General features: G+C 33.3%; 1 long non-coding RNA gene across 1 annotated transcript in view; it reads left to right on the forward strand.

Annotated features, from left to right (window-relative positions):
• Positions 1 to 12,407, forward strand: part of LOC111087906 — a 24,716-nt gene extending 12,309 nt beyond the window's left edge. Inside the window, exons 2-3 of the long non-coding RNA XR_002612528.1 lie at positions 7,918 to 7,980; positions 12,335 to 12,407. This is a non-coding gene — a long non-coding RNA (uncharacterized LOC111087906). The remainder of the gene's footprint in view (positions 1 to 7,917; positions 7,981 to 12,334) is intronic.
• The last annotated feature ends 709 nt before the right edge of the window (positions 12,408 to 13,116 follow it).

Raw genomic sequence — 13,116 nt, forward strand, 5'->3', positions numbered from 1 at the left:
TGCCAGGTTTTTGTGAGAATTTGACGTTGACAGGAATATTGTGTTTAATGGCTAGTTTAGTCCAAGTGTGGATAATTCTTGAGCTGGTTTCAGGGGCAAAAGGTAAACTGCAGTTGTTATGTTTGTTAGTGTCAATTTTGTCCGTGAGTTGAGTTTTATTGTGGGGAATGTTGGAGAGCTTTTCAACTATATCTGGTGGGAATTTATTGGTGTGAATAAAGGAATGCTTTAAGTGGTTAATTTCTTCATTTATGTAGTCCGTTGAACAGAGTCTTATGGTTGTGTTTATGAGGTTTTTAAGTGTATTGATATTTGTATGATGTCATGAGCGGAATTCCAGGGGATGTGGAGACCAGTGTGTGTTTTTTTGCGGTGAATTTTGGTTTTAAACTGTGTGTCAGATCTAATAATTCTGAGGTTAAGGAAGGATAACTGTTTATTGTTTTCGTGTTCTATGGTAAATTTGATGTTGGTATGAATGGAATTTATGTGTTAGTATGTGTTCTGTAGAAGTGAAACCAGCAAAAGTGTCATCGACATATCTGTACCAGTATAGTGGGGGATGAAGCGCAGAATGTATGGCTTGTGTTTCGATCTGGGTCATGAATATATTGGCAAGGACGGGCGAAACAGGATTGTCCATATTTAAACCATCTATTTGAAGGAAATGTTCATTGTTGAAAATGAAGTTGGTTTTAGTCGTTGTAAATTCTAAGAGAGAAGCAAAAAGTGTGCTGGGGATGTGCATTAACTTCTTGGGGTCATTAATGTAGAGGTTGAGTGCAATATTGCAAGCTTCATTGGCGGGGACTTCGGTGAAGAGTGACACGACATCAAAACTAGACATTAAGGCTTTCGAATTTAGTTGTTCTAGTGTATATTTGAAATTGAAGGCATCTTTAAAAATGAACCTGCAGATTCTACATATGGTGTGAGAGCCCAGGCTATGTATTTGCCGAGATTGTAGTTGAATGAATCATAAGTGGACAGTATAGGTCGTAGGGGGCAGTCCTGTTTGTGTGGTTTAGGAATGCCATATAGTTGTGGTGTGCGTGAATCAGTTTTACGTAGATAAAAATAACGATCGTCAGTAATCAAATTATATTTTTTCATTTGTAATAAAGTTCTGTTTAATTGTTTTTCGTGTGTATTTGTTGGGTTATTTGGGATGGCTTTGAATTACTTTTTATCGGAAAGGATGTCGTTCATTTTGTCGATGTATTCTAAATTGTTCATGATGACATTGGTGTTGCCTTTATCAGCTTTTAGAATTTTAATGTTAGTGTCCTTTTTAAGATTATAAATGGATTTGATCTCGTTACTTGTGAGGTTACTTTTCAGTTTACGGGATTGGTAGACTATATTAATAGTCTTGTTTGAGAATTCTTTGAAAAAGTTATTTAAAATCCAGTTTTTGGGAACTTCGGGAAACCATATTTTGTTGTGATAAAAGTCTGTTGGTTGATGTCATCAATTAAACAGAACTTTATTACAAATGAAAAAAGATAATACAAAGGCAGTACCATGTATTTAAGGTAATTGAAATAGTTAAGTGGCCTGTCTAAACTACTCACGTATCAGATTAGGTATGTAGATTCTGAACGATTCTGATAGCCGTACAGAGCGTCTCAGTGACCGCGAGGCTAAATCTCAGTGCGTTAAACCTATGCCATAACACGTGTTACCCAACAAACACCTATAGTACAAAAGACACTTTGAGCTGAATGGCCTGATCAAAAGTGACAAACCTACAGTCGTATCTCTTAAGAGACACCAGATATAGCGACACTTTCAAAACCTGGATAGCGAAGACAACTATGAAAACTCTCTTATATTGCTCCTACTCAACAGGGTAACAGTACTGGTATTCTAACTGTTTATAATCAAATGAATAAATTCATACACAAAACCTTAACATATAAATATTGCTATCTGAGATGGGACTCTGAGGGATGACAGATCCATTCCATAAATACCTTTCTCTTTGCATTGCATAGTACTACCTATACCCATCCCCTCCCCCTTACGCATATGATAACGTCGTCTGTACTTCTCTATTCTTAATTCCATATTTTCGTAGTTTAATGAAGTTTAAAAAGCTTTCCACACACGCACTCGCGTTACTCTTTCAATCATATAGAATTTAGATAAATATACCCCCAGCGTTACCAGAAATAAAACCACATGACAAATTGCAACAAATGCTTCAAAGCAAGAAGGCATTTTTAGCATGAAAACCAAAAAAATATATACAAATGTCAATAAGCCAAAACTAACAATAGGCGTACTCATCTACCAGAGTCACAAAGTTAGTGAAAATGAAATGGGCAATATCAATGTGATCTGTGCATCTGATAAAGCATATTTTGAAGGAACTAGCTTATTACGAATTACTTGCTACCTCACCATCAGAATTAAAACCTAACTTATATTCGGAAATACAGCTTGTGAAGTCTTTTCTAAAAACAGTTTGTTTGCTTTTGTTTCAGTTTCAACATAAGTCGCAATAATGTCGATAAAATGCTTGACAACGTTTAATGAAAAATTCATAAAGTATCAACGTAAATTAACATGTGTATATGAAAAACATAAAATGAAGAGAAATTATTATATAAAATGAAGTCTTAATTACATATCTATTTAGTTTTGTACTTTATGTTTTAGACATTAACTAGCATACCTCAATTTTGGTATAGCTTTAAGTACTCTAGCCTTGTGATACAGCTTTACAGGATAAACACTCTGGTGATATTTAGGGCAGAACGAATTATGATCAAGCACTAGTTTTTATTGAAAATGTATTCAAGTTTAAGACTGCTAGACTTTCTAGAATGCAAGGTTACCCACACCAGGAGAGGAGCAGGGTGGACTTGAGCAATCGGGCATGGACAGAGAGCCCGGGCCGTCAGGGAGACCCTCAGATGAATGAGCATTCGGGAAATGACATTGATGAGCTTCGATTTTTTCCAAAGTTCGAACCAAGAGGCCCAGAACCCCAATTGGCCCGAGGGGCCAGTTGACTGTCAGTCCCCCCTGGAGAGAAGTTTCATTTTAAAGAATAGAGAGAACTAGACATTTCAGAATCTGTATCTCTACATATGCCAGCACGCTAAATGTTGTAAAAAGAAATGAAAGTTATCTGGTGTTCTTGCCACAAATAGTGACTGATACCCCTGCATTAGTCTTAACTATGAGTAATGTCTAAGGACAATACTCAGTGTAGTTTACAACTAAACACATCTTATTCATCAGTACTAAATAAATAGGAACAACATGAACTGAAATTTTGAAATCTTTTAGCCGAATATATGCGAATAAAGATGTATTAATTTTATAAGACATGGAAGTTTTACAACCATGAAATTCACAGTCTATAATTCCAATCTGTACTCGACATATAAGATCATGTTTTTATTCTAAAGATAGAAGGAGGTGATGTTTTTCCACGTCTCTTACACATTATGATTTTTATTCATTAACTCAGTCAATCACCAAAACCACCCCTACAACGGCTTTGCTGTGTGTTGATCTCAGCTATTACATAAAACACTGGGTCTGAGGATACTTCTATATGTGCTTTGATCTCTGGCTACTACCTCAATCATTTAAACTTCTTTCTCTTTCTTAACAATCCTCTTACACATGTTTTTAGGTTTACTAGGTTTTCTTTTTCCTTCAGGAGTCCACTTTTAAACTATTTTAGGGCTTTCTCTTTGCGTTCATTTTTAGAATGTGACCTATCAATTTCCTTTACGAAGTGTGATATATATATATATATGTTATGACCACTAGCATTGTGTTGAAGTTTTATCATGCTGGGAGTAGTATGTAAAAGTCAAATAAATATCTAATGCCTCTTATCTATTGGCTTTAAAATTTCACCTCCAGCAATTTGTGCCGCTGTCTTAGATGAGCTGATAAGTTTGATATTTCCCAAGAAGGCATTTCTCAGCTAACCCAATGTTGAAAAGTGCCGCGAAAAAATAAGCGGAGTACCGTTCAAAATAACCCCAAAAATGTGGCACTGCCTTTCAAAACAAGCCCAAAACAATTAGCACTGCCGTTCAAAACAAGCAGCACTGACTTTAAAAACTGCTCTTTATGGCTACCCTCAAAATGGCGATTTGCGCGGTTGTTATAAAGAATGTGTCGAGTGGGCGACCCAAAAAAGGAGAGGGGATAGGATGATTCTAAAATTGTAATTACCAAATCACCAAAAGCCACCCCTATAACCGCTTTACTGTGTATTGAATTCAGCTATTACAAAATACAAATAAGCGACCTCAGAAAAAAACAAGCCCCAAAACCCGTAACCCGCGGCTTTCAAAAATATTAAAGCCATTAAAAAAACAAGCGCAATTCTGCTTATTATAAGCAGAATGACAACACTGAGCTAACAATCGTATGGATCTTGATACCTAATTTGAGTATTTATATTTTTGTATTAAAAACTACATTTATTTGAAGTTCAATTAACGATACATGTACTTTAATGTCTGATTTTGCAAGTTTGTTAATAGTTTTGTTATCATGCGACACTAACTTGTAATCTGTTAAATATGTTTCGCATTCTAGTTTTCTCTTATTCTCTTCTTTCCAATGCAGAGCCAAATGCCAAATGTTTTTAATGTTAAAGTAAACGCATCAGACACTTTCCTAGTGGGTGGGGGGTGTTAGGGATGTATGCCGACTTTAGTTGAGATTAGTCAAAAACTATAAACGTGGAAGACGAAGACAAAAAGCGCTAAGATGAACTACTTATTAGCTTTCTGTCAGGTTATTGTCATGCAACTCGCATGTTTACGTTCTTTGATTGTACATATTGTCTTTTAGATTTCTACTTCTTATTTATTCCATGAATGCTAATGAATAACAATGAAATGTAGTTTCTGTTCCTTATCCTTGGCAGCTGAAAATAACAAAATGCATGTATATTTTCTCTCTTGTATGTATGATATATAAATTTATTCTTATAATATTTCTGAACGTTGCACTAATGATTTGTTATTTAGCATATCAGAATCAAAACAACTAGATTGTAGGATGTTTCAATAATTATCGTTATTTTTCGTTGTAAGAAATCAATCTCCAAATCTACTCCAAACTAATCACAGTCCATTACATTGCACATTGTTTTAAGTTTACTAGAAAAACGTACAAACTCTTATTGGTCGTTATCATCTACTCCGCAAATGGAACTTGATGGTTTTTAGCCTACATATCACAAATTATTTGTATACAGGGCCGGGTCAATGCACGGGACCCGGAACCTCTAAGACGACTAGAGCCCGGGGCTTCCACCCATGCTAAGTAACAAAACATGCTCCATCCCTGCTCAACGAAGAACAGGAAATATAAATATATGGAAAGAATTCTGCATGATTCCTAAGGATATGTTTAATAGTGTAAGTGACAGAGGATACTCATTACAGGTTTTCTTTGCCCATGGCTCAAAGGTTTCTTAAATCAGCACGGAAATTGTTTACTTCATGACTGAGGAAAAATGTGATGTCTATTTCATATGCCATGCAGATAATTCTTTATTATATTAAACCAAGAAGTACGTTTTGAATCCTTGAAGTTCAATATCCTTTACAATTTGTTCATAAATTTGCCTTATGAAACCTAGAAAACGTTCACCACAAAACATTTCATTATCACTTAAACTGTTTTCGAAATTAAAAAGTGCTATATTAAAAATTGCTATAAGTAATAAAATAGCGTTAATCACAAATCGTATTAAATCAATTTTATATTCCCGTGGGTGACACAGTAAAGGTAGCCCATTGCGTACCTTTGCGCTAGAACAACTAACAACAAATTATATCTGCATTTCAGCATAGTGAGAACATCAAAATAGAATATATAATCATACATAAGTGTTTCTGTTACTAACTAACTTCCAAACCTTTTCCCACATAAACGAAAAATTTGTTTCACTGGTTTTGATCCCAAGGTGTTCAACTTTAAATTTTTACTTCTTGTATTCCTGGACTACATGATCACTGATTCAATTAGCTTGTTTACTTTAGGTATTAGATGTGTTACTTACGATCCCAGGAACAAATATCCAATAAAAAGTACCACTTTTGATATTTTTAATATGAAAATCATGGAATGAAAGCATCACTTTATTCGCACAAAGTCTGACATATGGATATTAGTGGCTATTACTGCTTTCCGTAACCATATTTTTACTTATCTAGGTTGGCGATGCATCTGTGTAGGAAATAGAGTCGAACACAAAACCTAGAAGCAGGTCTTAAGATATTTCCACGTACAAATACCACATCGGTTCTGAAAGCTCAAGCTTTGCTTGGAATTATATTACAAACTGTAAGCTGCCTTACCGCTCCCTGAATGACGAGTCATCAGCGTCATTAGGCGAGTGCTGTAAATAAAGAAAGAAAGTAGTTTTTCTCCCCATATACGACTGACATGAAGGCTAACTGAATGAATTGTTGTTTCGAGAGCATTTTATGCAATATAGACATAATAGAATTTTGGTTTTAATTGACTACTTTTGTCTATTTGTAGACTGGGATGACGTTTCGGCTTATTTACTGAAGACCTATTCGGGTCGAAATCGACGTTCTTACTTGAGAGAAAGTTTACACAAAGGAGAGTATACTGGAAAGACGTTGTTAATTAAATGGACTGCATCTGTCTAGGAAGGTCCGGAAATATGCGCTAGCAGTTCGAAACGTCGTCCAAAACTTCCTAAACCTATGCAGTCCAGAAACAATGCTTTTCAAGTATGAATTAAAAGTCGATAACTGAGTAGTGTCAAAAAAAAAAAAACGAATAGGAAAGCTTAATGATATGTCCAATTGTCAGGTATCATATTATTGTTTTGTAAATAACGAAAGATTAACTTTGAACTTTTCACTGAGCTTCTTAAAAGTATTACGTTTTTTCTTTGCTTGTAAATTATTGTCTTTTACGTTTTGAAATACTGTATATATATATATATATATGTGTGTATATAATCAGTCAAAATTAATAATCTGCGTCGAAAACTTCCCCAAATATTGCTGCTATTACACAGTCGTTTTATACTTTATTATAAATATCTCAAAGTATAATGTCAAAGGATACATAATACATATACTTGAACAAGTATAGAAAACAAAATATATCTTCAACATGTTCTTAAAATTTCGAGGACAAATATCATTGCCAAACAGAGAAAGTTGTTTTTGTAAATAATATGGTAAATATACTGTTCACATTTTATTGTTTTAAATTTATTATGAAGGATTTATATTTGTCACATGCAATTAGGTGGCAAGAGACTATTTCTAAATAGCAATGTGGTTACATAGGATCAATGGTTTCTTTTAATGTATTTGTTTTTCGTGTTTTCTTCCCATAAAGCCTTCACACATGATCTCTTGCCAGTATACCTAAATAGAATCCTATATATCAAAATGAGGAATATAGAATTAATTGTTTTTGTTTTTTTAAGTGGGGGCTTAGACATATTAGCAATCAAAATAAAAATGTTTAACATAAAAACTTTCAATAGCACACGAAATGGTTTTTCACATGTCGATCTTTTTTGTTTCTAATGTGCTATTTTCATTGCGTCCACCGCAGGTATCGAACCCCCAACTTTTAGCGTTATAAGTCCTCAAGTTTACAGGGGGCTTACACTTTCAAAACCTAGTCTAATTTTTTTGTAACTTTTTAAAAATTTTAAAATGACATCAAAAATCTGTTTGAAATTGATAACGTGGAAGATTTAGAACTGAGAACGATAACTTAATAACCTAAAGAATATTTTGATATTGGGTCGTTTTTATGTTGTAGTTATTCTTGTTTTGATTGTTGTGTTTAGGTATCTTAGCCTAATGTTTCATGGCAGAAAGTGAAAACATTATCAAATTTTGTTTCAAATTATTTTATTTTTTTTAGGTACAAAATCTGGCTTCGATTCGACTACAGGTTGGATGTCGAGACAAGTTGACGTTCGTAACTGTAAGTTGCAAAATCAGATACCACAAGCCTATGTAGTTGTGGTATATAAGATTACATATGTTCCCATCCCCTTAGTTAATACGTGAATTTTCAATGTTTTGCTGAGTTAACATAAAATAATCGTGTTTCACTGTGGAGCTCAAAGATCCACAGAGGCTCCAATGTATCGATCAAGCTCCACCATCGTTCACAATTACTTCTATATTAACCCCAACGGGTCCGTACCCTAACAAATCGGTTAGGATCACAGGTCATTCAGTGAATCTGAGAATATTACACAGTACTAAAAAATATATTGTCGTGCTTTTTTTATTCTTCGCTTCACTCTAGAGTGTACCAAAAATACATAAACACTATATTCATATAACCCTAACATAAAAATAACTTCTCACATCAATATATATTTACTTGATAATATGCGTGTGTGTGTGTGTGTTTTTTGATTAATTTGGACTCTCACATTGTTGTTGAATGCCTAAAGCTAAACCTGCGGAAGCGAACGTGTTCAGCAGCATCACGGCTTGAAACTCTGACCTTATGATCAACAAAACGAAATACTAACAATTAGGCAATGCCTGACCCAAGTCGCAAGATATTATTAATAATAATATTGTGTACAAAACTCATCCTACAAAATATATCTGAAGGAACACAGCCAAGAACGATATATCAGGAAAATCTAACAATGAATAGAAAGTAAACACTCAATATATAAGTGCATATATATATATATATATATATATAATGGAAAGAAAAATTTGGAAAATTGGTAAAACATACTGTATTAAAGGAAAACGATTCATGTAAGAACAGAAACTTAATTTGATGTATATAAACTTACAATAGATTGAATCATACAAATACCTAACCGACGACATTAGTATTTTGTGTGTAAGCCTTTTGATCTCTTTAGAGCAGGACATTGGTCAACATGTTATCATAGAATTTAATGATAAAAGTACAAGCAGTGTTCCTTCAAATACGATGTTGAATGTCACAAATTCCATGGGTTGCTTAATTGCTCTCTTCTTTATCCATGTAGGTCCAAATTCACTTAGTGATGTTCAGATCTGAATTCTGACCAGACAAAGGCGGGAATTCTAGTGTTCTAACTATCCGTTTTGTCTCCACACGATTTTTAACCATATTGGTTATAAGCATAGGATCATTGCCTTGATGCGACACAAATTCCTGGCCAGCTAGGTACATTCCTAATGGAATGCCATACTATATTAGAATCTGTATGTGGCTCTCTAATATCGTTGTTTTCACACAGTTGTGGTATACAAGCTTACCATACGCTTCTACCCACTTAGTTATCATGCATTTTTTCAAAATTTCTGTATACATTTTTGAGTCTTTCATGCTTTTTGGATATCTTGATTAGTAATAACAATGGAGGATTCCAGTGTGCAATTTATCACAAGAAAACATTCACAGGTTTATATTTCAATTTTGAAAGTTTCATAACGAATGTTTTCACAGAAAATTTAGTTAACATATTATTTCACTATGCATATAAAATATCTCGCACGTATGAAGCTATGCATAAAGAGTTTACTAACATCAATAATTTTTAATACAAAATATATTTCCATGTGATATGATTGACAAAATACTTTGCACTTATTTGAATAAGCAAAATTTTGTACTGTATATTCAATTGAAGTGTCTAAGTACCCTTTATTTATCAATTTACCATTTATGAGTAAATATTCTTTAGTTATTAAGTATCCTATTAAGAATCAGCTTAAACAAGTTATCTGTAATACAAATAAATAAAAACTCTATAACTCGAGCGCTGTGTGGACTTTTGACGAAAAAAGAAATAATTATTTAAAGCTCTGGATACAACTTTGGTAACCAGTAAGTTAAGTAAAAAACAGTTAAGTTAATGAAAGTGAAGTTAGACTGTGTGATTATTAGTTTAGCCATAACAGGCGATATTTATATTCGTGATGTTAGGTAAAACACGTAGATTCAAAAAGTCTTGATAAAAATGAATAAAACACTATAACCCAAGTGCTTTCGAAAGGTGGACCCTTCTTCTTCAGGGACAAACTGGGAATGGTGGTGTAATCGAATGAGTATACATATATATAAAGGGAGTTTAGTGACGTCATGAAGGTCATCTGGTTTTGCAGGAAATGTTTAGTCTATTTCTCTATATACTGTTGTAAGCATCTCATTTCCGGTACAGTGTAGCCGATGGCGAGAGTGTATGTGAAAAGTTGTTAGGGATATTTTACTTTAGAAATGGATAAATATATGTATGTTTAAAACTATACTTAAGTGTTCAAGTAAAATAAAGGTGACACCTGGAGACTGATTGAAAAATATATGTTATGTTAATCAATCAATAAAAACAGGTATGGAAAATTATCTTAAATAAATAGTAAGTTTTAGTAAATTCAGCGTTCACATTACATGAAAAAATAAGCAAAGAATAAAATTTATTTTTCTGACAGAGATGAAACCAATGAACGGAGATCACTGATTCCAAGATCTAGATTAATTCCAAAGGGTTGAACAGTGTTTAGATAAGCAATCCAATAAGCTTTTTTTATTTCTCTATCTGATTTAGTTTTAAATCCTGTTTCAATGCCGATGAGAGAAACATTGCTAATGGAATGACCGGGTTGGTTAAAGTGTTGAGCAACAGGGAGATCTTTTTCGGTGTTAATAGAAAATTTATGGTTGTTGAAACTTCTCTAAGAGTTGTTTGTGTATGTCCTACATATTGGTAATTGCATTTTTAACATTGTATAAGGTAAATGGTGTTTTTGTTTCACAGGTGTATTCTTTGGATATTTCAAAGTTTCTTTGATTGTGCTTCTCAGAAAATGAGTCAGTGATTTTTATGAACTTGCAGGTTTGACAACGGGCTTTATTATACGGACAACAAACATTTTTGGGTCGGATGTAATTCACTTTTGTGTGAACAAGGATATATTTTAGAGTTCTGCTTTTTCGAAAGGAAACAATTGGAACTTCAGGAAATATATGTTTAAGGCGATCGTTCAGTTGTAGGAGATGAAAATGTTTTTTCTTCAGAATTTGTGAAACGTTTCTGAGTTTAAACTGATAGGTAATAATAAGAGGAATTCTATTTGAAAGTTTAATATTGATCTGATTCAGGATGTTTTTCTGCTGAGTGTTCTTAGCCTTTTCAATTTGTCTGTCGATTTCGGTATCTTTATATCCTCCTTGTAACATGGTTTGTTTTAGATCCTTGGTGTGTTTTCTGCGGTCTGTTTCATCTGAGCATATTTTCTTTATTCTAAGAGCTTCACTGTAGGTAATGTTTCGTTTAGTGTGAGAGGGGTAACAGCTTTTATAGTGAAGGTATTGTGGTCTGTCCGTAGGTTTTTTGTACAAGTCAGTGTGTAAAGTTCCCTCTTTTAGAAAAACAGTGGCGTCATTAATTACCTTTTGGTGCTTAAGGATTAACGACCCACAAAAAATAGTGAAATTAAAAGACATATCTAAGTATGTTATACGTTATTATTTATATGTGTTTGTTTATTTTTGCTCATTTGCGCTGTGACTGCCAGGGGGATCGGGCCTTAGCAATTTTAGCGTTAAAGCTTTAAAGCCACTGGGCCTTATTATGTTGAAGCAAATCTTTCTTTCATAAGGTGTAACATCATATCTGATCTGCTCGTGTATTTTACTGTATTTTTATGTTACATTTAAAATCTATTCTGTCAGACTTTACAAATTAAAGAGTAAACTAGACATCGAAACTAACTAGCAATAATACTAAAACAACTAATGTTCCATTAATTTTAATTAATCTCTGAAACAAAAACGATGAAAATGTAGTAAAAGTTATTAACAATAATCCATTCTATTACTGTTGAACCATATGTTTAATTCCTAATATATTACAACTGTTATAATTGTAACCAGCTAGTAATAATTTACAATGTTTAATTAAAAAAATGTAAAATTATTCAAGTCTCGAAATTCTTCAATGAATGTTGTCCCGCAAGGTGTGAGAAGAAAAATTTGGATAAAAGATAAGATAGAATAAACTGATACTAAATGAAAACTTTTTATAGTTTTACTTTGTGCGACGTTTCGGACAGACATTCTTCGTTATGCAGTAAAGACCATGTTCCAATGAACTTGTTTTTAATTATTGTAACATGGTATTTACTGCCTAACGAAGGATGTCTGCCCGAAACATCGCATAAAATAAAGCTATAAAACGTTTTCATTTAGAAGTGTCAATTTATTCTTTATTATATTTTATTCAGACCTGGAAATATTCACTTCTCATCTCATGTTTGTTTGTTTTTTAATGGTTGCATTGACTCTCTGTATCTACAGAATTTTTCTTCTCTTGTAGAAAAGCGTCCCAGTGCTTGTGCGTATTGTTGATATCAATGATAATCCACCAGAATTTACGTCATTGTCTTATACTACTAGAGTTTCTGAGGTAAGCTTACAGTAGGACAGGATACGTAAGGTAATGTTGCTGTTAAATAATTTGTAAGCAAAGTTGCTGTGATCGGTATTATTTCTAAATTATTTAACTTCATTTTGACGAAACAAATGGTAATACGTCATGTTTGGATAATCGACCAAATATTTTCAAATGCTTAATATCAAATAAGTGACGATCGTATTTTATAGCTTTGTAGTTATAATACTATAAGTATATAACAGTTATAATGAGTCGAATCTATTAACTAAAATCACGAGTGGTGAAACATGACCAAGTTACAGGTAGTTACAGCCTCGTAATCGTTCGCAGCTCCTTTCTGAAGTTAAACGTAACTACCATCATAGTAAAACTGGATTTTTAAAATGTTATTATTAAGTCAAATTATCGCATTAATGTGCATTTATTCTTACAAATAAAAAAATCAGTAGTTTCCAATGCCATTTTGTTAATTAATTCTGTTTTAACAATGTTTTTTGTTGTAGTTGGCTCCTGTAGGTACAACTGTTTTCCGAGATTTGTCTGCAGTAGATAAGGATGCAGGTAGCAATGGCCTGGTGGAATACTTTACAGTTCCAGGTGATGGTAAATTGGTATGCATTAGATTTCTAATTCTGTGTAGTTTTTAGTTTTTAAATTTAACCAATCACTGGCACGATTTAGTTAGTTTGAATACTAAAACTATG

Source organism: Limulus polyphemus, unplaced genomic scaffold, assembly GCF_000517525.1.
Source record: "Limulus polyphemus unplaced genomic scaffold, Limulus_polyphemus-2.1.2 Scaffold2824, whole genome shotgun sequence".
In the NCBI taxonomy this organism is placed as follows: Eukaryota; Metazoa; Arthropoda; class Merostomata; order Xiphosura; family Limulidae; genus Limulus; species Limulus polyphemus.